Consider the following 26,833-nt stretch of genomic DNA (forward strand, 5'->3'; position numbering starts at 1 on the left):
GCCCGACTTCTAGGTCTAGTGAGTCAAAGGGCAGGTGCGCCCATTTTGAACAGCGTTACTAAACTATTCTCTGTAGATCTTGTAGCAGTTTCCACCCTCACTGCCCAAGCCTTTTGCCCAGAAAGAAGCCTCGCCCAACTGCAAGAGTTCTTCCAATAGCGGAAGAGCTTTTTTAAGTTCTCAGAATGACTTTTTTCCCCTGTGTGTGCTAGGGATTGACAAAGTGTCTTTTCTCAATTGTTCTCCCTCTTGGTTTTGAGGCAGGGTCTTTCTTTTTTGTTTGTTTGTTTGGTTTGGTTTTGGTTCTGTTATCTTGTTGGTTTTTGTTTTCAAGACAGGGTTTCTCTATACAGACCTGGTTGTCCTAGAACTCTCTTTGTTGACCAGGCTGGCTTCAAACTCACAGAGATCTGCTCGCCTCTGCCTCCAAGGTGCTGAGATTAAAGGCGTGCACCATCACCTCCCTCCTGGCTTTTTTATTTTGATTTTGTGTGTTTGAGTTTTTGTGTCTGTGTATCGCTGTGCATGCAGTCCCTGCAGACGCCAGAAGAGGGCACCTGATCCCTTGGTACTGAGTTACACATTGTGAGTCACCACTTAGGGACTGGAAATTGAACCTGGTTCCTTTGGAAGAGCAGCTGGAGCTCTGAACTACTGAACTGTGTAGGAGAACTTTGTATATTAGATGAGCTTTGTTTTCCTTGTATGGGGTGATTCTGAGACACCATCTTACTCTGTGCGCTAGGCTTCCCTCAAAGCTGCCTTAACGTGACGGTGCTCTGCCTGCATAGCTGGATTAATAGGCTGGAACGCCACAGCTGCCTTGCCCCGTGCTTTCTAAAGTCTCCACGCCTGTGTCTCTGTCCCTCTGCCCTTCTCTGTCTCCATCTGTACAGATGTGTCTCTTGCTATCTTGATGCTGTGGGACACAGCCCTGAGCAATGCTCCCCTGCCTGTCCCCGCAGCTCTTTGAAGGCTTCGAAGCATACAAAGGCAGGGACCAGCAGGTAGGCCTCTTCTGGCCATGGTTCAACATGGAGAGGTTGCTACATTCTGCAAGGCGCCTCTGCTTGCCAGTGAGTGGCCAGTTCAGCCCTAGAAGGAGTGAAGGGAGAGGGTGGTTGAGCGAATCTGGATCCCTGATTCCTACCGGATCCACCCAGGACTTTGACAAACGGGAGATGTTGGAGTGTATCTGCCCGCTCATTGAAGTGGACAAAGACTGGGTTCTTGACGGCCATGGAAGCTGCCTCTATGTGCGGCCTGTGCTGATCGGGAATGAGGTGGGCATTGCTGTGGGAGCTGCTAGTGTGTGGCCCTTCATATCTGCATCTGCATCAGAGGAATACAAAGGCTGAGTCTGGACCCCAGGTTCTGAGGGAAGAGGCTGGGCCTAGAGCTCCAAGTCTAAGGGAGGAGGAGGCTGGAGTTCGGACCCCTTGATCTGACGCTGTCCCTATGCCTATCATAGTCCTCACTGGGAATCAGACTGGTCACACAGGCCCTTCTGTATGTCATTCTTTGCCCTGTTGGCTCCTACTTCCCTGGAGACTCCATGACCCATGTCTTCCTCCTGGCTGACCTCGTGTTCATCTGAGCCCGGATGGGTTGGGTCGGCGACTACAAGTTGTGTGTGTGTGGGGGGGGAGGGTAAGTAGTTCCCCACATCCGCAAGTAGTTGGGCTCCGACGTTGGGGGTGGGGCAGGTGCTGCAGAAGCATAAGCCATCTTACTCCGAATGCTTCTTATTTGGGGCTGGGCCTGGTTCTGGGTTGGAGAGCTATTGCCGCTGACGCTGTGGCTGGGCCCTGGGCTTTCTTTGTGCTCTTTGTTTAAAATGGTGTCTGACACTAATGGCAAAAGAAGCCTGAGTGCCTTCAAATGAGCTCCGAGATGGGAGGGTCGCTGGAAGACCGAGCCCAAGCTCCTGGAAGCCTCTAGAAAGCAATTTTACTCCGGGCTCTTCTGTTCCCTGGTAACGTGTGCTGCGCTGAGTCTCCATGAAAAGCTCCCTACGTTCCTTGAGCTCCTACAAAGTCTGCTAGGGTACCTGGAAGGGGAGCTTCAAGGCCAAAGGAATGTCAGATGAAAGAAACTGAGACAGAAGACAGAGGATAGAATTGGGAGGTCTGTTTGGTCGTGTCAAAACAGCCAAATGGCCCAGAGTTTATTTCAGAACTTTCTTATATGCAAAGGCAGGACAAAGCTCAGCACAGACGGTCAGTCAGTATCTAACCACAAGACCATTCCGGTCCTTGAATGAGCAGCCTCCCCTCCAACACGTGCTTGCTGGTCAGAAGCAGCCTTACTTCCTATCTTGATGTTCCTGAGGTTGGGTGTCCACAATATTCTTTCTACTAGATAGAGTGTTCTTTGCTCACGAGCAAAATGTTCTTTTCCGTGGGCTAAATCAGAAGTCTCTCACAGCCCTCAAGGTCCTTGGAAAAAGCAGAGCAGGCAAACTTGAACTCCAATGACTTATAAGGCAGAATTGACTCCAGATGGAAACCAAGTCACACAGGGGCTACCAAACCTCAGTTCCTGTTCTGACCCTCTGGGCCCACCATTCTGTATTGCTGAAGGCCTTGGCACAGGATACTATGAGGAGGTGCCTGAGCCTCCTGAGGGCAGGCCAGGTGCAGACTACTGACATATTGAAACAAGGAAGTATGATCATACAGGGAGGCTACTCAGGTCCTCTCAGAACACATGAGTCTTCCAGGTGTCAGGTCCCGCGTGGGCTGCATCTAGTGACACGGATGAGGTCAAGCCAGTGCCACCCTCTGAGGGCTGCAGCTAGTGCCACCCCCTGAGGGCTGCTGGAAACTCTAGTGTCCAGATCTATGGGAGCTCTAACGCAGGGTTCACAGCATTGTGTGGAAGCTCCAGATAAGAGGTGACATTTTATTTGTGGTTTCTTGGCTATTGAGGTGGTAAGAGAAGCCAGGCACAGAGGCAAATGGCCATAAATGTAAGCTATATAGTCATCGCTCCTCAATCAGCTGAGGCAGGAGGACTCTAAAAGGAAGCTAGTGGGCAAGGATCGGGAGCAGAGCCCCTGCCTAGGTTCCCCCAGAGAGGGCTTGTGGGTAGAGTTCAGCAATAGAGTATTTATCAGGCACGTAGGCGGTCTTAAGTTCAAACCCCACTACCCAATCATTTTCTAACTCTGGACCCTCATACATGGGCTGGCGGGATAGGATCATGGTTGGCCCAAGAGAGGCAGACAAGACCAGTTTTTACACAAGGCTCAGAACATGACTTGGGATCCTGTCCCGAAGCAGTGGGAGTCTTTGGGCAACATGAGAGTGAGTAAGAGGGGAAGCCTGGTGTGGGTGACACACTGCAGGTCAAAATAGGATGAAAACCAGTGTGGGGGTGCACAGCTGTAACCCCAGCACTTGGGAGGTGGGGACAAGAGGATCAGGTATTCAAGACTAGCTCCAGCTACATCGTGTTTTGGAGGCCAAGTTCTGCTGCTACCAGAGACCCTGACCCCCAAACCAGCTGGGTGTGGTGACAGCCTTTAATCCTGGTGATCCAGAGGCAGAGGCAGCCTGGTCTGCAGAGTGAGTTCCAGGACAGCCAAGGCTGCACAGAGAAACCCTGTCTCAAAATACACAAAAGTAAAAAAGTAAAAAAGTAAGCCAACCACTGGCATCACTATGCCTGTAATCTTAGTACTTAGGGGTAGAGAAAGGAGGGCCTGAAGAAGCAGGGCCCTAAACTTAACCCCAACTGTTAAGTTCAGAATTCTGTCTTGGAGGTGTGGGAGCCCTCCCAGGAGGGTTGTAGGCTGGGGAAAGAGACTCTTCCTTGGCTGTGTTATGGGGAGTATGGAGGGCCTTTGCCCAGTCTGACCAGGCTGCCCTCTAGGAATTATGGGGCCACTGTAGGCCTACAACAAAGAAGCCCAGAAGAAGGGCTATGAGCAAGTCCTCTGGCTGTATGGACCGGACTACCAGCTCACGGAGGTGGGCACCATGAACATCTTTATCTACTGGACTCACGAGGATGGGGGTGAGTCTACCCATGACCCAACCAACACCCTGTAGGATGCTCTGACTAATTTCTACTGGGGTATACGGTCTCCGGGTCCTGGGCAGGTTGATTCTAAGAGAAAGCGGAGGTCATTTAAGGGTGGGAGGCAGTGACATCCATCTGTCATCCCTGACTTAGTACTGGAGCTGGCAACCCCCGTACTGTGTGGCCTCATCATGCCTGGAGTGGTGCGTCTAAGCCTGCTGGACCTGGCTAGGACTTGGATAGGACATGGGTGGCACTTGCATCTTGGGACCATAGCGCTGAGCTGTGGAGCTGTGGTGGAAGTTGGGCCCACTGCCATGTCCCCTCTTCCCTATCCCATGCTTACACCTGTCTTTCCCAGCAGCCTTAGGGAGAGAGTGACGGTTGTCGGCTGCAGGGCAGGAGTCTGGGGACTGCAGTGTTTCTGTCCCTTTGTTCCGCAGGGTGAGTTCCGGGTGGCCAAGCACAAGATCACCATGAAGCAACTGAAGCAGGCGCTGGAGCAGGGCCGCATGCGGGAAGTCTTTGGCTCAGGCACCGTTTGTCAGATCTGCCCAGTGCATCAAATCCTGTACGAAGGCAAGGTGAGCCGGAGCTGCTGGGGTTGACGGGAGAGAAAGGGAGAGGGCCCCATCCTCACCCCTCCTTTTCCTCAGCAACTCCACATACCCATCATGGAGAACAGGCCAGAGCTCATCCTGCGCTTCCAGAACGAGCTGAAGGCTATTCCGGTGAGCTCAGGAGTAGCAACTCTGATAATGAATATCTGTGGGCAGAAGCACGGGAACTTTCTGTGCTTCAGGAGTCTCTGCGGGTCTGGGTCCTGATGAGAGAACCTCTGGGCCATTGGCCACAAAAATGAGCCTCCAACGACTCCCTAGGGCCATGGGCTGTCCCTTTGATGTGGTAAGCCTTCCTCCTTTTCCCTCCCCTGACCTGGAAGGCTTCCTGCCAAAAGTCTCTGGAGCATACCCATTCTTGTGAGCCAAGGAAGCTTCCAGCGGCCCTCTGTGCTCATTTCCCGATGAGCTGGACCTGAGGTGACTGGGTATTTTGGCCCCATGTTGGCGCCTAGCACTACACATTTAGCTGAAAAAGCCTTTTCCCAAGTGTCTTCAAGGCTTTGCAACTCCCTGACTTGCTGTCCCTATGGACTTGTGGGCGAGCCTCCGGATCTAGGACTACATTTCCTATAAGGAACTGGGGCTCAGCTCTGTGAGCTGTGGGTTGCGACATTCCGGAGCCTGCTGGGAGTTGTAGTGCAACTGCCTCAATGCCCCAACTCCGTTGTCCTGCAGTAAGGAGCCAGGGCCCACAATAGGATGTTTCCTGTGTGATGCTGCCGGCTGTGCTCTCACGATCGGATCGGCGGATCTATAGCATCCAATCCAGAGACACAGGAGAAGTGCCATAGAAAAAGGTCTGGGCAGATAGCTGGGATGCCACCGCTATACTCCAAAGCCTTAAGGGCGGGACCCAGACAATGTGAACCCCGCCTCAAGTGTTGGGTTTCAGGGCTCAGCCCTCCGCTGCTCCTCAGGGGGAACTTGACATATTCTCTTATCTCAGTTACCAGGCCGGATCCCCGGTACTCCCCATGATGCTTTTCCCCTCCTTTCTGTCCTTGCTGCAATTTGAAATAAAATGTCAAAGAACAAGACATTGTCAGGTTAACAGCACCACCTGGGATCCTGAGGGTTCAGCACATTTCATTATCAGGGGTCTCTGACCTGAGGGTTCCTTCTGTACTTTAGCATCGAATCCCACTTACAGGATTATTCTGCACAACTTGAGAGTAGCCACACCAGATCTGTCACGATTTTCCCTTCTTGCAGGACTTTGGCACTCCAGTCCTGTTCCTGAAGTCCTTGACTGCTCTGTTTCTTCTTGTGTTCCCCTCGGCCTGATCTCCCAGCCTGGTCCTCTGCCTGTCTCTGTCCTAGCTTCCTCTTTGTCCTCCTTGCCTTCATCTGCTCCCATCTGACATCAAAAGCCGTATCTGTAGGTATGATTATCTTATATGGGTTTCTATTGCTGTAAAGAGACACCGTGACCACGTCAACTCTTATAAAGTAAAACATTTAATTAGGGTAACTCGCTTACAGTTCAGAGGCTTAGTCAATTATCATCATGGCAGGGAGCACAGCAGCCTGTGGGCAGACAAGGTGCTGGAGTGGTAGCTGGGAGTCCCTCCATCTTCCAGGTTTGGGGGATAGCCTGCTCATGGGGCACCTCAAAGTCTGCTCCACAGTGCCACACCTGTTAGAGGAAAGCCATACCTAATAGGTTTTCTGTGTCGCAATAATAGGTTTCTCCGCCAGTGCAGTAAACCAGACCAAGCTGAACTGAAAAGGTAAAAGAACAAAAGAACAGGTTTATTTGAGCAAAAGCAAACTCCTGGTGAGCTCTCCAGTCCCAGAGATTGGGGCAGGACACACCTTAACTAAAGCAGGGAGCTCAGGCTGAGAGATGATGGCTGTCTGCCACAAGTAGGGTTTGTGCCCAACTATGGTCAAAACTGACTGCTTTTGGTGGGGTCTTGGGCTGCTGGCAACTTCAGGGGAGGAGTCCCCTCAGGGGACAAGAATGCTGAACTGGGCCTTTTGGTACCCTTTCTTTGTTGGAGATTCTGAGAGGACAGGGTTTGAGAGAGAAGAATGGGAGTTCCCAGATGAAGCAAGAGTGAACTGGTTCCAACCAAATACTACCCACTCCAACAAGGCCACACCTCCTAATAATGCCTCTCACTCCGAGGTTATGGGGTCAACCACATTCAAACCTCCACATTCCACTCCCTGGTCCCCACAAACTTGTAACAATATCATAACGCAAAATGCATTTAGTCCAACTTAAAAAGCCCCCAGAGTCTATCAAAGTCTCAAAATGTTTAAAAGTCCAAAGTTCAAAGTCATTTCTGAGGCTCATACGATCTCTTAACTATAATCCCCCATAAAATCAAAAGCAAAAAACAGGTCACATACTTCCAACATATAATGCTACAGGATATTCATTACCATTCCAAAATGTAGTGAAGGGAGAATAGTCAGGAAATACTGAACCAAAGTAAGACCCCAAACCAGATAGATAGGAAAAATCCAAACTGCATGTCTATGTCTGATGTCAGAGTACTGTTCCGATCTCCATCTCTGCTCATCCTTGTTGAATGCAACACACTTCTTTCTCTTGGGCTAGTTCCACTCCCTGTTAGCAGCTCTCCTCGGCAAGTATGCCATGACTCTGGCATCTCCAACATTTTGAGGTCCCTAAGGCGATCCAGACTTCTCCTTCACAGCTTCACACAATGGCCTCTCTGGGCCTCCATCCAGGGACACACTGACATATACCTGGCCTCAGCAGTTTTATTCCATAAATCCTTTCTTCTGCCCTTAACTCTAAATCCAGAACCATGTGACTGAAGCTGCCAAGTTCTGCCATTGCTGCCAAGGCTGAGGACCTAAATTTGAGCCATGAGACCCACATGGGAGAAGAGAGAACTGATTCTCTCTCTCTCTCTCTCCACACACACACACACACACACACACACACTCAAATATACACCAGAGAGAACTAAAAGTGTATATTTTTAATATACAGGTGTCAGATCAAAAGTCGTATATTAAAATATAAAGCAGCTAATAGGGAAAATGTCCACGGCAGATGTAATAATCAGGAAAAGTTCTGTAAACTGAGTGCAGTGAGACAGAATTTGAGCCCCAGCTTTTAAAAAGAGGCAGAGGCAGGTGAATCTGTGAGTTTGAAGCCATCCTCTTCTGCATAGTGAGTTCCAACACACGCAGGGCTATGTAGACACCTTGTCTCAAACAAACAAAAAATGTGAAATATCTAAAACAGTGAAATAGAATTCATTTTGAGGGCTTTGGGGTAGTGTGTGTGTGTGTGTGTGTGTGTGCCAGAGTCCACTCTGACAGGAATAACAGAGGATGTGTGTGTGTGTGTGTGTACCATAGTCTGCTCCGACAGGAAAGCAGAGGGTGTGTGTGTGTGTTTGTGTGTGTAGTACCCGAATCTGCTCCAACAGGAATAGCAGAGGATACCCGGGAGGGCGGTGAAGGCAGAACAAAGAGCAGGCACAGTCAGCTCACTAGCTCCCTGCACTGTCCTTGGGAGGAAGTGCAAGCAGATGTATTATCTCTCACAAGAATTCAGCTAACAGCAAGTAGCTTCTAACTCTAACTGGATATGCCACATGCCAGCCCAAATCTTAATAGATAATGTGGTCATTCTCATAGGCAAGATATTCTTTCTCATGGTCTTAATCAGAACTTTCCACGGTCCTCAAGGATGCAGTCACAGCAGGTAAGCTTGAGTTAAAATGACTTCTTTAAGTCAGAATTGACTCCAGATGGAAACATATGTGTGTATGTTCCATGCACATGAGTGTGCAGGTGTGTGCTTCATTGTGCACTCCTGCAGGAATGCAATGGTACATTTGCTGTGTGCTCTTTTGCAGGAGTGTGAGGGTCTTATGTGCATTTTTCGTACAGGGGCCAGAGCAGGAAATGAGGTGTCTGCCTCTATCATTGTCAGCCATGTTCACTTAAGACAGGGTGTCTCGTGGAACTGCAGGATCATCATTCTGGCTGACTGTCCAGGGAACTGGGACACACATGTACAGCCATGCTGGGCTTTTCACATGGGTGCAGGGACTCTAACGCAGGTTCTCAAGCTTAAACGTCAAATGCTCTTGCCTACTGAGCTCCTTTCTAGCCCCTGTTTTTGTTTTTAGGGTCTCACACATTTCAAACTTCCCACACCATTTCCCCTTTTTTGTTCAAATAAAAGGAAGGTTTTAACTTTAACATAGTAAAATTACAAATAACAAAACAGGTATCAGGCAAGAATTGCAGTTACAATATTTATATCTACTTTATCTTTTGTCATAAATAAGGAAAACTATAATTATAACTATTTTTTAACTCCGTCAAAGACTTTAGAAAAATATAATATTACCTAGGTTAATAGGAAGTGCATTGTAAGCAACTTCCAAAACTCTAGGATTGATAGAGACATCTCGCTGCGTGGACAGTCACCCAAAGTTCTTCTGTACCATTTGGGCATCCATCATCAGCCTATAGGCCCATAGTATTCGGCAGACTTTTCCATGAAGCAGGAAATTTTAAAGACAGTTCCGCCTATATTGGTAGTTTGTCAGTCACTTTCTTCTCTGTCCTGTAGACTCTTTTTGTTCTTTTATGAAGTAGGAAGCCCGAAAGACCATCTCACCTTCATGCAAGTTCAGCAGTCATTTTTCTGTGGGTCCTGCGTGTCCAGTTCATGCAGCATAACATCAAGTAGCAGACAAGAGCAGTTTCTTGCCCAAATGTCTAACCAACTCCATAAGGAGCCTCTTTGATACCCATCATTCTCTTGAAGTAGATTAGTGCTGACTGGAGCAGATGTATCTCATTGTCAAGAAGAGTCTTAAGTTTTTAAAACATTTTAAATACCATATTCCCTAGGTCTTTGAAAGGTTTAAATATTATTTATCTAACTGAAATATATCTCTATATATCGAGAAAACCTAACTAACATGACTAAAAGTTTTACTAGTATAAGTATCTACTAAACTGTATTTATTAATCATATATTAAATTTTTAAATGAGCTGCACAAACAATGTGCTCTCAAGAGCAGGAATATATATATATATATATATATATATATATATATATAACAAAATTGGCCTTAAATTTGTATCAATAAACCAAGATCCATACAAATGCAAATCTCTATAGCATATCTCCCTTTAAATGTAAACATTTATAAACAATATTTGGGAATTTGGGTATAGTTTGCCAAAAATCTAAACCAAAGCAAAAGATATCAAGAAGATGATCAGGGTGGACAGGAATTGTGTAATGGATTAGTAAATAAATAAGTAGACAGGCCTATAATCTCAGTGCTAAGGAGGCAGAGGCAGGAGGACCTTTCAGCTACAGAGCAAATTCAAAGCCAGCATGGACTGCTTGAGAAAAGGAAACCCACACAATTTTGACAAGGCTGTTGCGGGTTTGTGCAGAAGGAACAGCACATGATTGGGAACTTTCTACATCTCAGGCTTTGAACATTCATACCAAGTTCCTGTACAAGAAACCTCTGTGGTGTGTTGCCTCAACCAATCCTTCCAGAAATTTCTCAAACCTCAAGGGGTGGGTGGGAAGTCAGGTCTTAGCGGAGGTGTGACTTTTCTAAGGTACGGTTTAAAAGTAGCCAAGCTTAAGCTGAGTGGTGGTGATGCACACCTTTAATCCCAGCACTCGGGAGACAGAGGCAGGCAGATCTCTGAGTTTGAGACCAGCTTGGACTATAGAGTGAGTACCAGTACAGCTAGGGCTGCAGGAGAAACCCTGTTTCAAGGCTGGAAAAGTGGCCAAGCTTAGAGCCAGATGTGCTATCAGTCAAAGAGGCACCCAGTTTTCAGCTACAGGAATCCATCATCCCAACACATACCTATTGGCCACCACAGTCCCTTTACTCCCCCCTCCCCCTCATCGTGCTTGCCTCTCTCTGGGTCTCTGCCCCCCCCCCCCCCAATCTATCTTTCCTCGGGTCTGGTCACACCAAGCCCACTACACCCAGGGCTGTGGGGACTTGCCCTGGGGAAATTCTTGCATATACCACTAGGCAGGCACTCTACCAACTAAGCCACACCACCAGCCCCGTGTGAGTTTTTGTTTGGTTCTTTGTTTCTGTGGGTGTGTATGTGCTCATGAGTTTGGGTGCTGGCAGAGGCCAGAGGTGTTGGATCCCTCTAGAACTAAAGTAGTTACAGGAGATTGTGAGCTGCCCACTGTAGGTGCTAAGAGCTGAACTTGGGTCCCCTGAAGGAGCAGCAAGCACTCTTAACTGCTAGGCTGCCTCTCCAGCTCCTGCTTATTTACTGGGGACTGAAGCCAGGGTTTCATAATTTAAGCAAGCTGTCTAGTACCAAGTGTCCTCTCCAGCCCTAAAAGTGTGTGTGTGTTACATGCATGCGAGTGTACAAGTGCATTTGCCTGTGTCAATGCAGTTGGAGGCCAGAGCAGGACATCAGGTGTACTTTTATTTCGTTGTTTATCTTGTTGCCTTGAAACAGGGTCTCACTGAGCCAGAAGCTTGCTGTATTAGTTAGGCTGGCTGGCCCATAAGCCCTTAGGATCTAACTCTCTCAGCTCTCCAGTTTCCCTGAGTATTGGCATGCAGAGCCATGCCTTGCTGTTTGGTTAGTTTTGGATTTGGAGACAGGGTCTCACTGTATAATCCTGGTTGGCCTGGAACTCAGATACACCAGCCTCTGACTTCCCAGGGTTGATTCCCCCACCCCCCATCTAGAAAAGGGTTCTATTCCTCCTCACCCACGATGGCCAGATGTTAAAAAAATGTGTTCCCAACACTTCTCAGGAGAAGAAAGCTGAATAATCACAAAGAATTCAAGACCATCCCAGGCTATAAAGTTACTGCTTCAAGACAACATCACCTCACCCTCCAATTTTTATTTTTTTCTCAAATGTCAGACTGTCTCAGGCACTTTACCAGCTTGCCGAATTTCTAGACCTCAGGACACTGGGTCCTACATCAATAGACCCGGTGGCTTTAGGAGTAAGAGCGATGTCACTCTGTGTGCCCATTTGCTAGTGGACTACCTAGGTCACCTGCACGTCCCCAGCCCTGGGAAGGCTCCAGGAGCTCCCCAGAGCTGGGCAGAAGAGGAGAGAGGCACATATCGGAATCACTAGAGGTAGCTCGGCTCTGCCGAAATCGCGGCAGACACACGGAGTAGGAGGACCAGGAGCCCACAATAAGTAGGAATTCTTTGCGGGCTTAGGGAGGATCCCTATCATTATCAGGGCGTGACATAAGGGAAGGAGGAGTTGAAGGGAGTACTTGGACAGGATAGGGGCAGGTTGATGGTCTAAGGAAAGGGCAAGCAAGTTGGAGGCGTGGCTTAAAGGAAGGATGAAGCGTGGAGAAACCTTAGTGGCAGCTTGATCCTCTGCAAAGTAGGTGCAGATGTTCCCAAAGGGAACTCCCTCACAATTTGTCCAGCACAGAGGGGCAGCGTAACCAAAGAAGTCAGGTGTCCTTGCTGGGTACTCAGGTGGACTGGAAGCAGAGGCTCAGACTACCTCAGTTCCCTAATTCTTTCCTCTCCTAGGCTGTTCTTGTCCCGCTCTCGCCCGCCCTCCCCTCTGAGCCTTCCTGGACCTCGTTCTGCTCCAGCAGGGTGAACCCCCTCTCTCAGCAGGAGACATATCATTTCCTTCCCAATCTCACACTCCCTTGAGTTGCATCGATGTCCGATCTCCTCTGATCGGGGACCCCAAAGACAGACTTTCTCCCGACCCCCTCCAAACCTGGTGGAGGACGGCCAGTGAGGAGTCCCCAGCCCTAGAGACAAGAACCTAGAACTAGGCGCAAGGAGAGAGCGGATTACATTTCCCATCAGGCTTCAGAACTCTCTTTCCAGGCCAGTGATCGAGTCACTCAGGCATCATGGGAATTATAGTTTACAATGCAACTGGCTCCCCCCCACCCCCCCAAATCAAAGGTTACTGTATTTCATGTACCATCACGCCTCAGGATTATTTTTGTTGCATTGCTCCTATGCCTTGTGGGTATAGTAGTCCACAATACTCTACACCAAACATGAATAGTCTGGTTTCCAGTTAATTGTTTCAAGATAGCCAGCCTCTTGATAATTTCTCTAAGAGTAACACCTACAGCTAACTCCCTGCAGCCTCTAACAGCTTTGCCAGCCTCATTCACTTATTAATATCTTGTGTGTGTGGAGTCAGTGTAGTTGAGGATGTGTGTATGTGCTGTGAACCCAGATGAGCACTAGGTTAGCACTCTCCCCCTGACCTGTTCCCCAGTCCTCTTTTTTATTTCTTATGAGACAGGGTCTCCCTAAGTTGCCAGGATGGTCTTGTGAGCAGAGTCATGCAAAGGCCATAAAGCTCCCTCAGAAAAACATCCCTACAGGGAACTGAAAACAATCACTGGTTTCTGCAGTGACTTCTTCAAGGTCTAAATACTTCCAACAAGCAACTATTTTATCCTGGTGGATGCCTTAGATACAGTGACTCTGCTAGATTTCTGTCCAGATACATACATACATGTGAACTCAGGCCGTCAATCATAAGATGATCTAATTTGATTTTATCTTTCTTTTTTTTTTTTTTAAATAGTCTCCCTATAGATTCCTGGCTGGCCTGGAACTCACAGTGTTCTATTCCTTCTGCCTTCCTCCTGCTGAAATTAAAGATGTGTGCCACCACACCCTGCAAAGTGAAACCAAAGGGACAGCTTATCATTGCTGTTGTGTTTTTATGTGCTCGGTGTGCTGACTTGATGTGTCAGCAGGTAAGAGCGCCAGCCCCCAAGCCTTAGGACCTGGTTCTCAGAACCCACGTGTCTGATAGAGAAACAATCCCCATAAGCCATCCTTTCCATTTATTTCCAAACATGCATGAGTATTTGCACACATGAAGATAAACGGTTCAAATGAACTGTGTGCACATGTGCCAGAGAACAGCTTCCAGGAGCTGGCTTACATTTTCCACTGTGCAGTGCCAGGGATGGACCGGGTCTTCAGGCTTGCTGCCAAGTGCTTTATCCTGCTGGCTTTCTCACTTGCTCTCCTCAGATGATTCTGACACAGACATTCTGGCTTTGAACAAAGTCTCCCTCAACGTGACTATGACCTTAAAAATGTTATTTAAACACTTGGGGGCATTTTTCAAGAGAAGAAAAGTATTTGACGGGCAGAAACAGGGGATTTCTGTGAGTTCAAGGTCAGCCTGCCTGGTCTACAAAGTGAGTTCCAAGACAGCTAGAGTTACATAGTGAGACTGTCTCGAGAAAATGTCCTGGAAAGATTGCTCAAGGATTTCAGAGTAGTTTTTCTCTTTTAGAGAACCTGGGTTCAATTCCCAGCACCCACATGTTGGCTCATAGCCATCCATAACTCCAGTTCCAGAGGATCTGACAGCCTCTTCAGTCCTCCAAGTACACGATGCATACACATACATATTGGTAAAACACTCATATATATAAAAAAATATTAAAAATGAAATAGTGTTTATTTCATATGATCCTTGTGAGCATCATGTAAAAACAGAACTGAATAGATACTTCCAATTTTATCTGCAGGTTGCTAGTCTGCATGGCTTTAAGGATCAGTCCATGTCCAACAGGGATCAATCACATGGGGCATATGACCTGAGTTTCCAGTAGTTCAGGCAAAGAAGGTTATGAGAGTTGAAGTCCATCTGGAATGAGACTTCTCAGAGGAAGCCTCAGCTGGAGCATGATCTGATGGTTGTATCTCCCCTTTTGGGGAGACTTTAGGAACAAGAACAGATTTGCAATACTGTGGAGGCCAAAAATTGTGAGCCTCTCGCCACCTTGTCTGATTGAGAGTTTGGAATTTGAGCAAAATGGTTGACTGTTATAGGAAGCCTGTAGGGATATAGCCCCACCCATTGGGGGGCGTGTTCGCCTCGGGCTAATGTTTACGGATAAATCTGCCGGGCGTGATCCCAGCAGCCCCTTTTTTTCTTCTTTTGCTCCACTGTGCTCCGCGGGAACCTGTGGTCCTGTAAGTCTATTTCCTTATTAAAGCTGTATATATCTATATAATCTGTCTGCATTCATTTGCGCCACCACAGAAGCCCACTTGTTTGTTCCTGGTTGCCCAGAAACTGTGTTAATTGCAACACTGCTTGGCCTATTAGCTTGTGTATATTTCTAGCTTACTCTTATCTCTTACATTAACCCATTTCTATTATTTTATATTTTATTATGGGTCTACTGGCAAGGTTCCAGCTGGCTGCTTGTGTCTTTCTCCTCTGGCAGCTCAATGGCATCTCTTTGACTCTGCCTTCTTTCTCCCAGCATTCAGTTTAGTTTTCCCTGCCTAGCTCTACTCTGCCCTATCACAGGCCAAGGCAGTTTCTTTATTCATTAACCAATAAAACCAACACATTTACAGAAGGACTGCCACACCAGTTGACAAGTGTAGCTACATTACTGACTCGGGGTGTCTTTACTTGGTTCTTTTGACTTTAAGATGGCTCATACAAGCAGATCCATTTCATCCTGAGAGATGATCAAGATATGCAAATGTACTTCTGCTCCTTCTTTTGTAATAAGAGGTCACCTGAGGAGTGGCTGCCCTCAGGAAACTTGGTCTAGGGCAGTTTCACTGCCTAAACAACAAAATGCTAATGACTTGATGTCACAAAGGGTTGAAGCAATTAACTGTTTGAGTTGTCCTTTACATCATGTTAATGAAGTCTTTTGTTACTTTCTTCCCCTTTTTCATTGGGTATAAAAGTGTACGGAAAAGTAAATGCAGGCAATTTCAGTATTCACAGGAACACCCTCCCAATACTATCCTATGGTTTCAGTATTCACTGGAACACCCTCCCAATACTATCCTGTGGTTTCAGTATTCACTGGAACACCCTCCCAATACTATCCTGTGGTTTCAGTATTCACTGGAACACCCTCCCAATACTATCCTGTGGTTTCAGTATTCACTGGAACACCCTCCCAATACTGTCCTATGGTTTCAGTATTCACAGGACCACCCTCCCAATACTATTCTATGGTTTCAGTATTCACTGGACCACCCTCCCAATACTATCCTATGGTTTCTGCTTTATTATTATTCACAGGACCACCCTCCCAATACTATCCTATGGTTTCAGTATTCACTGGACCACCCTCCCAATACTGTCCTATGGTTTCAGTATTCACTGGACCACCCTCCCAATACTATCCTGTGGTTTCAGTATTCACAGGAACACCCTCCCAATACTGTCTTATGCTTTCTGCTTTATTATTATTTTTCACAAGTTTTCATATTCCTTACTTATATTTCTAAATCTCCATGCCCCTACCCTGGAAAGAGGTGATTTTTTTTCTAGGCTGGTCCCTGACAGAACACCTACAGCAGCCTGGAGCAGGACCTGGGCACCTTAAGGGAGACTCTTGAGTACCTACTGCACCTGGGGTCTCTCCAGGTGCACCCTCACCCTTGCCCTCCATGCCCACAGCACCAAAGCCACAGACTCCAAGTTCCTCCTAGGAACTGTAGACTGGGAGTCAGACTCCCACCCATTGCATTACTGACTTTCTTCTTGATGTGAACCAATATCTGACAAGAAACAATTAAGAGAAACTTGTTATGGTGGGTTGTATTTTGGTTTATGTTTTGAGGATATGGTTCTTCACTGTGTACCAGGTAAGGCAGAGTTCATGGTGGCAGGAGTAGGGGCTGGGACTTCTCAAATCTCAGTGGGTCAAGATACAGTGAGTCAGGATTGCCGAGATGACTCAGTGGTTAAAATCACCTGCTGCTCGTGGAGAGGACCATGGTCCAGTTCCCAGCACTAGCATGGTGGCTGTCAATTACCTGGAACTCCAGCTCCAGGGGACCTGATGCCCCTGGCCTCCACATACCCCTACTCACATGCACATCCTCACATATAGACACATACACACATGTACTCATATTCAAAATAATAAAAATAAACATTAAAAAAGCAAAGTCAGGAAATGCTGGCATCCCTCTAACTTACTCACTCTTCTTTTAAGCAAGTCTAGAATGCCTTGCTTCTGTTATTACATTTTAAGATTTGCTATGTTTTATTTAAGTGTCTGTCTATATATATTTACGTGTGTATGTGAGTGCCCTTGGAGGTCAGAAGAGCAACCAGAGTTACAATCAGTTATATGTTGCCTGATATGGGTGCTGGGAAACAAACTTGAATCCTCTAGAAGAGCAGCAAGTTCTCTTAACTTCTGAGCCAGCACTCTGCCTGCCTTCCCCACTCCTTGAGACAAGGTCTGTCTGTTACACAGCTGTGTATGTCCTAGAACTAGCTGTGTACACGAGACTGCCCTTAAACTCCTAGAGACCCATCTGTCCTTTGACTTTCTCTTCTATCTCTTTTATTCATTTTGGGGTCCCAGCCCATGCGATGCAGTGGCTTAGGTCAGTGTGGTCTTCCTCCTCTCAGCTAACCCTCTCTGGAAATATTCTTAGATGCAGCCTAACCATCAGACAGTCTGTCCCAGGCTCCTCTTACTTCCTTTCTAAGTGCCCTATTGTCATAAAGACCTAGTTTCAGAAAGCCACTCTCTGGCTTGTTCTAAATGTCTCCTCTCAAGTGGAGCCTTGCTCGTGTTGTTAAATGCCACAGCTAAGTCTGGCTCCCTTCACCCCGAAAGTTGATGTCTAGTGCCCATCTCCAGTCAATTGCTGTTAAGTTTATCCTTGGGGTTTTCTGTGCTCTCTCTCTCCTCTACCCTCTCCCATCTCCTGGCTTTTTTCTCTCTTCTTTCCTCTCTTATTATTATTATTATTATTTTGTGTGTGTGTGTGTGTGTGTGTGTGTGTGTGCAGGAGAATGTGCATGTGGAAGCCAGGGAACAGCTTCCTCAGGCACAGTGCACCTTGTTTCTCAGACCAAATTGCATATTGGTCTGTCATTCACCAAGTAGGTTCCAGGCTAGTGAGCCCCAGAGATCTGCCTATCTCTGCCTCTTCAGTGCCTAGAGGACATGCTTGTGCCTCTACATCTAGTGAGCCCCAGAGATCTGCCTGTCTCTGCCTCCCCAGTGCTCAGAGGACACGTGCAGGCAAAACACCAACGGGGCCAGGGTGCAGAAAAAGACAGGGAAAATACCTTGACACACTTGTGTCTTTAAAAGAAAAAGAAGCTGTATAGAACAGTGAGATGGGCCGTGTTCCCAGCTAGGACAGACAGCAGTGTGAGATGTAGGTGCTACAGATTGGTTTCCAGGGGCAACATGCAGGTCTTGTATACATCTGAGAGCATGGGGCTGGGGACATGGCTCATTGGGTCCTAGCATTTATTACCCTATCAGAGGACTGGAGCTCAGATTCCAACACCCATGCGGGATGGCTCACAAACTCCTGTCACTCTACCTCCACGGGATCTGATGTACCTTTGTGCCGCCACATACATTAGCATACACACAGCTCCTTCACATATATACACATGAGTACAAATAAATAAATCTTCAAAAATACTGGGGCTGCTGAGATGGCTCAGTGGGTAAGAGCCAAGACTGATGGTTGTAGTTCAATCCCAGGGATCCACATAATGGAAGGAGATAAAGAATTCCCACAAGTTTTTTGACCTGTACACACACATAAACACAGGGACCATATGGTGTCCATGGAGTTTGTAAAGGCCAGAAACAGTCAAGACAACCTCCACACAGCTGACCTTAGAGCCTTCTGGGTGGGGCCCATCTGTTGGTGCTATCTTTGTACTTTCTTCTCTTGAACAAACCTTTTTCCTTCCTCCAGAACCAGCAGCAGCTATGGATATGGAGGACACGCTGACAGGTCTAGGTGACCCCCAGAAACAGCCCCCACATACTGAGCCCAAATCTCTATCCCCTGCACTCCAAAGAGAAAAGTCCTCAGAGTAGGAGGTGAGATTTCCAGTTCCTTCCCAGGTTCCTATCTCACCTGCCCTAACCTAGTGAGTCCACATCCACCTCTTTCCCTTCCCATTGATCACCTACCCAATCCCACAGCTGTGGAAGGCGGTGGGGAGAGAGGGCATTGAATCTACTGGAACTGGTTAGAATGGTTGTCAGCCATCATGTAAATGCTGGGACTTGAACCTGGACCCTGTGAAAGTGCAAGTACTCTAACCATTGTGCAATCTCTTCAACTCCATCCTCTTCTATTTGCTCCCGGACCGAACCCCAGGCAATGGTACCACCCCTTTACAGGCAGGGTCTTCCCATATCAACGTGACAATCCATACAGACATGCCCACAGCCCAAGCCAATCGAGACATCCCCTCAGGAGCACAGTGTGTGTTGTGTATTTTTGTGTGTTGTGTACTGATGTCACAATGTTCATGTGGAGGTCAGGGATAATTCATGGCAGTCAGTTCTCGCCTTCTACTATGTAGACCCTGGGTATGGGACTTAAATAGTCAGACATGATAGCAAGCAACCTATCTGCTGAGAGAACTCACCAGCCCCCTTTTTAGTATACAGATAACTACTAATTTTTGGCGGGGGAGGGCGTTGAGACATGGTTTCTCTATGTAACAGCCCTGGCTGTCCTGGAGCTCTCTGTGTAGATCAGGTTAGCCCCTAACTTGCTGAGATCCGCCTGCCTTTGCCCCCAGATTGTTGAGTTGAAAAGTATGTGCCACTACTGCCCAGTAAGATAGTGCTATTTACTATTCTGTTGGGTGCTCTGTGTTGTGTGAGTCATTCAAAGAAAGAGGTCAGTCCAAGATGAAATGTTTAGGCCTGTATGGCAGTAGGAAGATCCAGCCTCTGGTGGACTGAACTGAACAACTGTACAAAGGCATACTAATTAATTACTGCACAAAGTTGATTTTTGGATAAACAAGTTCCTCATACCAAGGACCCTATTCTAATTCATATCCTTCTCCAAAGAAAGGCATCATGCCCCGGCTACTTCAGTCCTTAGTGTGTATCATTTGTTATGGTTTTCTGTCTCTTTAAGAGACAAGCCATGGCCCCTCCCTCCCTCAACCACTGAGGCAGGCTGATCTTCAGCTTCCTGCTTGAGCTTGCTCTCTTTTCCATCTTCCTCTCGGAGAGGCAGCTTGGCTTCTGCCTCTCTCCCTACTTCTCCGCTTCCCCCTTCTCTGTCTCTTTCTCCTTCTCTCTCTCTCTCTCTCTCTTTCTCTCTCTCTGCCCCCCTTCTCCCTTTCCCCTTCATAACCCCCTAAATATTCAACTTCACTCTGCATGTCGTGTCTATCCATGTCTCTGTCTCCTGCCCACTCGCCATGTGTCTCCCTGCCTGGGACTGCTCGGGGACCAGCAGCTGTCTCTGCCTGGGACTGGCTGCTCTCAGGGCCTGCTGCCTGCCACCACATGACCTGCCACCACCGCTCAGGCCACCGCTCTGGGACTGGCTGCTCCCAGGGTCAGCTGTCTGCTGCCACATGGCCCACTACCACCATTTGGGACCTACAGCATTTCTGCTGCCTACTGCTGCTGGGGATCTTGCAGCATTTTTTAAAAAAATATAAAACCATTTGCAGTGCTCAATAGTTCAAGAGCTTCAGGTGCGCCAGAAGCATTTATGGCCAATGTCACACAAAGGCGGTAATCTCCTCCACAAAGAAAAAAAAAACAGTTTTACAAATCCCAGAAGACACTCACTGCTTCCCATGGTGATTCTTCACGTAAAGCATTTTCAGAAAGTAACTCTTCACTGGGATGTTTTCCCCTAGATTACAGTCACTGCTACATTCCTCCCACATTCCATCTGTCTCTGACATTTCTGTCCATCCCAACCAGAAAGGGCATCCACACCAAAGATGACTTCATCAAGTGTGCTTCAGTGAACTTCCAAGTTTTTAGGGTTACTTACAGCAGCCAGCATGGGTGACTCAAAGTCAGTCACTCCACTGGGAAGCCTCCCCCCCTAAACCTACCATTGTTGGGGACCAGCCCCAACAAAAAACACATCTCACTAGCATAAAGGCATGGGAAAAATAAAGACACACAAGACCTGATTCCCACGAATTATCCCTGACCATCACATGAACGTTGTGACACAACAGTATTGAGAGGGAGTTTCAAGGATTCTTCAAATCCTGAAATCACCTGCATTTATTTTTCCAGAAGCTTTCATATAAACATAAATTGGGGGAGCATGTAACCAAAGGCTTCATTAACATTCTGTTTGCAAGGTAGCAGTCCCTCCCCCATCCACTGAGGCTGGTAGGCCTTCCTTCCCTCTTGCAGGCTTAGTCTCTCTCTTCCCATCCCTCTCTAGAAAAGGCAGCTTCTGCCTCTCTCCCCACTTCTCCTCTTTCCCCCGTTCTCTCTTCTCTCTCTCCCCCTCCCCTTTCTTCCCTTCTCCCTTCCTTTCCATAATCCCTAAATAAATGTCCAACTCCACTCTGTATGGTATGCCTATCCATCTTTCTCTTCCCTGCCCCCCACCGCCACATGGAGACATACCACATGGCCTCGTGTGCAGCCCCTGCCTAGAACCAGCTGCTGCCGCTGCCCACTGCTGGGGACTTATACCATCCTGGGATTCACTGTCTGCTGCCACCGGGATCCCACAGCAAGCTGACAGGGACTCTCAGCAAACCCATTACACTTACAAGTGGTCCAAAAGAAAACAAAAGACAAGACAAAAGAGAAAAAACATCTGAGGGACCCTGGGCCCCCCGAATCAAATGCACCGCACAGCCTGTGAAGTGCTAGCATGGGAGGACCAACCCTGTGTTGTCTGGTCACATTTTTAGCTACAGGAAGCAACCAGAGATGAAAGTCAACGATGGGCTCAACTGTAGCCATGAAGGCTGTGGTTGGGGGCTGGAAGGGAAAAACACACCACCAAAGCTGTTGGTGTGCATAGGGGTCAGCATTCAGGCAGATGGAATGCAGAGCTGTTTTAAAAACACCCTGGTTCCCAAGCCCAGGGTTCCATGTGTCCTCAGCATGCCGGCCTGCGTCACAAAAATAGACCCTGGGCAGTAGAGAGAAAGTGAGCCATGTCCCTCAGAGGGTAGGCTCAGAGGCTGGGGGATAGAGATTAATATATATAATTTTATAGGCTTTGTTCTGCTCTTTGTGATTTAATTTTTAAACTTTTTTTTTTGGCAGAGGTTAAATCCTCACTATATTCTAAGACTGGATCAGCATGAAAGATCCCGGTTTGGGAAGGAAAAAGATGTGAGACACACAGAATGAGAGAGGGAAGGCCTCAGCATGAGGGGGAGCCCCTGCACCCTGGGCAGCCATGACTCTCTCACCAAACCAAATTATAGAAACCAAAAAAAGTAGCCCCCAAATGGAACAAAAATGGAGGGAAAAATACATTTTTTTTTTTTTTTTGGTTTTTTCGAGACAGGGTTTCTCTGTGGTTTTGGAGCCTGTCCCGGAACTAGCTCTTGTAAACCAGGCTGGTCTCAAACTCACAGAGATCCGCCTGCCTCTGGGGAAAAATATTTTTACAGATGAAGTTTGTATCCATTTTCTTCAATTGCCTGTGGACAGGGAGAGACAGGTATGATCATGGCAGGAAGGTGGCCGGGCTGCAAGAGGCTGCAACTCCAGGCAGTGGGGCCAGGGGGTTGGACCCAAGCCCACACAGGCCAGGCAGGGGGCTGTGACTGTCTGTCTTGGGGACTCTGCTGAAGTCAGATTGCTCCTTGGTGGAAGAGAAGCAGAGGAAGAGGAGGAGGGGTCTGAAGCAGAAGCCAGAGGCATGATAGGGGCACACAGGGGAGAAGTGCCAGGGTAGGGAGGGGGCAGCGGAGGGATGCGGTGGGTAGGCATCACAACATTCAGATTATGGTGTCCCCACAGCTCCCCTGTGAGGTAGGTTGGAAGGTGGCAACGATTGTCATGCTCACTTCACAGACAAGACTGGGACACAGGATGTGGGGCTCTGAGAGACTGGTCACCCGCTGAGGCTGGTATCAAGGGCACACACCGCAGGGGAAAGGGTTCTCAGAACAGGTTCAGGTCTGGGAATCCAAGGTGCACTTAAAGAGAAGAAAAAAATTCAGAAAAATCACTTCACGCTAAGACACAGGAGGGCTTAACAAGGGTAGGGGAGGACACAGAAGGAAGATCTGGAAAACCTGCATAGTCAAGCTGAGTCAGCTCCTGCCAGGAGTGGATCCACACTGTGGATAATAAATACACAGATTTATTGGTCCTGGAGCCGCTAACTTCTTAGAGTCACTGCCACTTCTCAGAATGCAGAACAGGAAGGAAGTAGTCTCTGATGGAGAGGGCAGGAGTACTGGTTGGTTCTGCTAACTTGACACAAATGAGTCACAAGGGAGGGGAAACTCAGTAAGAAATTGCCTCCATCACTTCATTCTGTGGTCTTGTCCGTGGACCACTTCCTTCATCACTGCTGAGCAAGCTAACTTTACCCCAGGGCTCTTGTCTCTGCTCCTGCTTGAGTCCTTACCCTGACTTTCCTAGGTAATGGGCTTCGATTGAAATATACAAACTAAATAAACCCTTTTCTCCCTAAGATGCTGTTGGTCATGGTGTGGTACAGCAAGCACATGAATGTTGGTCCCACTACCATGGAATGCCCTAGTCCCTTCCTTCAGGAGGAGGAGGTGTGCTCACGATTGCGAAGATGAGTTGGGACAGAGTGGACATTTTACTTTGGTCTCTTAGTTCCCACCACTCCTTATGAACTAGTTTATGTTTGTCTCAAAGACAGCAAGAGATTAAAATATGGTTCAGAGGCAAGATCCTGTCTTGGAGATAGAGTTGACTTGAGATGTCTTGAGAAGCAGATGAGATGGGGCAACCGTGCTCTAGAAGCTGTCCTCGTAGTCCCTGGTCACTGGTCAGAAGGATCACAAGAAAGAAATCAGATCTCCTATCTATAAGGAGCTGAGTCACCACAGTGGTTGCCCAGAATGCCAGGAGCTGAACAGGCACAATAACAGCCTAGGGTCCTCTTCTTCCAACCATCACTGCTTCCTAAAGAAGAAAGCAACCCCATGCCCAAGAGACCCCTGAGGGCCACCTCCTACTTTCTGAGCATTCACACCTAAAGTGCCCCCTTCCTCCACAACAGAAGCCCCTGGACCAGGACCAGGACTAACAGGTTCAGGATAGAGAGTGTCCAAGAGCTCCCCATGCCCTTTATTCCCCTGGCCCCAAGAATGAAAGACTGTAAGCATGGCCTTCACAGAATCTGCTAATGACTCTGTCTCATTGTACAACACCTGTTCAAACTGCACCTCATCCTTAAGAGGCCAGACACGGTTTGAGGTTCTCAGGATGCAGCTACAAAGGCCACTACCACTTGATCTCTAAACAAGTAAGCATCAGTCTGTCTCTTTGATCCACTGAAGCCGAAGCTGGGGGATGCTAGTAGCATTTTCATAAGTAGGGGAAAGGTGCCTGTGGCCCAACATCGAGACAATTGCTATAGGCTATAGCCTGCTGCTATTGGTCCATTTCTTGCTCTGACTTCACAAACAGCCACTGAGAAGGAAGAATGAGTGGCCTGTATATAAGGCTGTAGCCTGGGCTGCATCTCTGTCCCAACAGACCAGGGAGCTGATTTCGGTGACCTGTGGGACTCCTTCACTGATATTTTAATTGGAGCTGGTTATCTGAGCTTTTGTACAACCTTTCTGAACAGGAGGCCAGTGAACAACAAGTCTCATGGCCTGCCTCCTCCAAGAAGGGGGCCTAAACAGACTATTTAAAGTGGTGCACACCATCCGCCAAGGTAAATTTGGCCCTGTAGTACTGGCATGCCATCGCCTCACTTCCATGCCCGCTGCAATTAAAGTTGTCGACAATATGGAGAAACGCCTATGCTTCATTATACAAGAGATAATGGTACTGTAAAAAGTGCAGCATCCACACATCATTTGCCTCTTCCAGGTTTTAATAACCAGAGAATACTGCCATCTTGTTATGGAATATGTGCTAGGAGGCAATCTGTATCAACTGGTAAAAGAAGAAGGCAGGCTGCAGGAGGAACAGGCGCAGAAAATATTTGGGCAGCTAGTGTCAGCCGTAAAGTGCTGCCATGACCATGGCATCATACATCGAAACCTGCAGCCCCCAAACATCCTGCTAGATGCAGAGGGAAATGTGCAGCTGGGAGACTTTGCCCTTGCTACTACCCTTGTGCTGCAAGAATGTTGTGGGACAGAGCTGGAAGACTTAGCCCTTGCTACCATTGTTCTGCAAGAGTGCTGTGCCCCAGAACGGATTCTGAGTGAAACCTACAATGGGAAGAAGGCAGATGTGTGGAGCCTGGATGTGCTCCTCTATTTCATCACCACTGGGCACCACTCCTTCAGAGGAAGCACCCTGGAAAAGATCAAGGAGAAGATAATCAACGGAAAGTAAGACATCCCAGCTCACATCTCTGGACAACTTGAAAATCTAATTCACCAAATACTAACAATTGTTCCAGAGAGGAGACCCTCCACTGAAGACATCTTGCAGCATCCATGGGTCAAAAACCCTGAAGTAAACACCCATAGTGAGACCTACCCAGATATGAAAATTATAGACATGCTCCTTTCGTATGGGTTTGCTGCCAACAAGATCTTTCGCTCACTGCAGTATAAGAGATATGATGAGATAATGGGGGCATATCTACTACTACAAGAACAGGCACACCAGGGGCTTGACTCCACCATCTCAGTCAACCCAGCAGACCCTGGCCCTGAACCTCCACCATCTTCCGTACCTCCTTCAACATCTCATCATGGTCACCTGGAAAGAAGCACCAGTTAGCCCCCCTTTGGGCTTATTCACACCCAGCCTTCACAACAGCACACACCTGATGTCCCAACACTATCAGGGCAGAAGATGACCAGAAGTGGCTCCATGCCTGTATTGTCTCCCCAGGAGAGCCCCACTTTTAGCTCTGTGTCACTGACCAAGGCTGCATCTGCCCCATGTGTCAGCTGCAGCATGGTGGAAGAGAAAAAAAATGCCCCTGCCACCTGGACCCGACTCAAAAGTGGAGACAGCATGTTCTGCTGAGAACATAGGGTGTTTCAGGGGATTGGGAATGGCAATCAAGGCTTGCCTGTCAAAACTGTGTTGCTCCCTGAGGGCTCCAAAATCACAAACCCGGCGTGTGTTCAACAACAGAGTGGCTCCACTGGGAGAGGTAGGAGGCAGACCCAGAAAGTAATTGGGCAAGTAGGTAAGAGATAGCACACATGTGCTTTATATTTAATTTTCACCATGTATGTTTCATATCTGTTCATTGGAAAAATCAAAAATGTGTATGTTTGTGGTGTCCAAGAGTTTTTCTACACAACAGTATTTCTACACATTTTGCATGGAAACCTGGAACTTAGCATACCTCCTCAGGAAGAAATCCTCCAGGAACATACCTAGGTGGTATCAGATGCAGCGGACTAGCAGTAGTCAGCAGGACTGGGATCAGTACTGGGATGGGGGACATGGATATGTTGTCCACTGGGAACAGTTGTCCAAATTGGAAGACTCTGCTTAGAGATCCAGTGCCTGGCAAAGTGAAAATGGTCAGAGCACAAAGGAGCCAATTCAATGTCTCCCTACAGCTCCTCTGTACAGGCAGAGTGTTCTGAATTCACAAGGCCTGACATTACAGTGTCAAGGCCAACATGGGAGGACGAGCTGGATACCCAGTTCCTGTGTGCCCTGCATGCCCAGTCTAGAGCAGCTGTTTGCAGGACCAGAGGCCTCTCCACAGCAGTATTTCAGGAGCAAGCCCTCAAGAGATAGTTACCTACTAAGCATTTATGCCTTCTCCAACCCCCAGTCTTTCAAATCTGAGAAGACAGGATGAGGGATTTGTCAGAAGGGTCATGACCTATGTCCCTGCAATATCTTGGACTTATTTCCTAATTGTAGGGTCTCTGACCACAAAGAAGGTGGATCATTGTGGCTGAAGCTCATGCATGGCTGTAACAGAACTCAGCCTGAAGCACAAAGTAAAATTTCCTTACTTGAGCAAGGGATGGAGAAGGGAGAGGACGCTGTTGTGCATAGGGAACAAATGTCCAGATGGAATCTAATGTGATGATCTGGTGCCTGGCAGAGGGACTGTGGTCCAGGCTGAAGGGGTCACCTCGAGGTCTCCCAGTTCAGATAAACAGATGGAGGTTTATCTCAGACATGTTTGCTTATAGCCGAGAGTGGGGCATCAGGCAGGTCTGGACAGCAACATCTCAAGATGAGAGTTTGGATGGCTAGTATCTCATGCTGCATGCCCATTCTGTGGACACCAGCCAACATAGGAAGGGGAT

General features: G+C 47.8%; 1 pseudogene; it reads left to right on the top strand.

Annotated features, from left to right (window-relative positions):
• The first annotated feature begins 941 nt into the window (after positions 1–941).
• Positions 942–24,932, top strand: LOC130874197 (branched-chain-amino-acid aminotransferase, mitochondrial-like; annotated as a pseudogene).
• Positions 24,933–26,833: the final 1,901 nt, after the last annotated feature.

The sequence above is a fragment of the Chionomys nivalis genome, chromosome 5, assembly GCF_950005125.1.
Source record: "Chionomys nivalis chromosome 5, mChiNiv1.1, whole genome shotgun sequence".
Classification (NCBI taxonomy): domain Eukaryota; kingdom Metazoa; phylum Chordata; class Mammalia; order Rodentia; family Cricetidae; genus Chionomys; species Chionomys nivalis.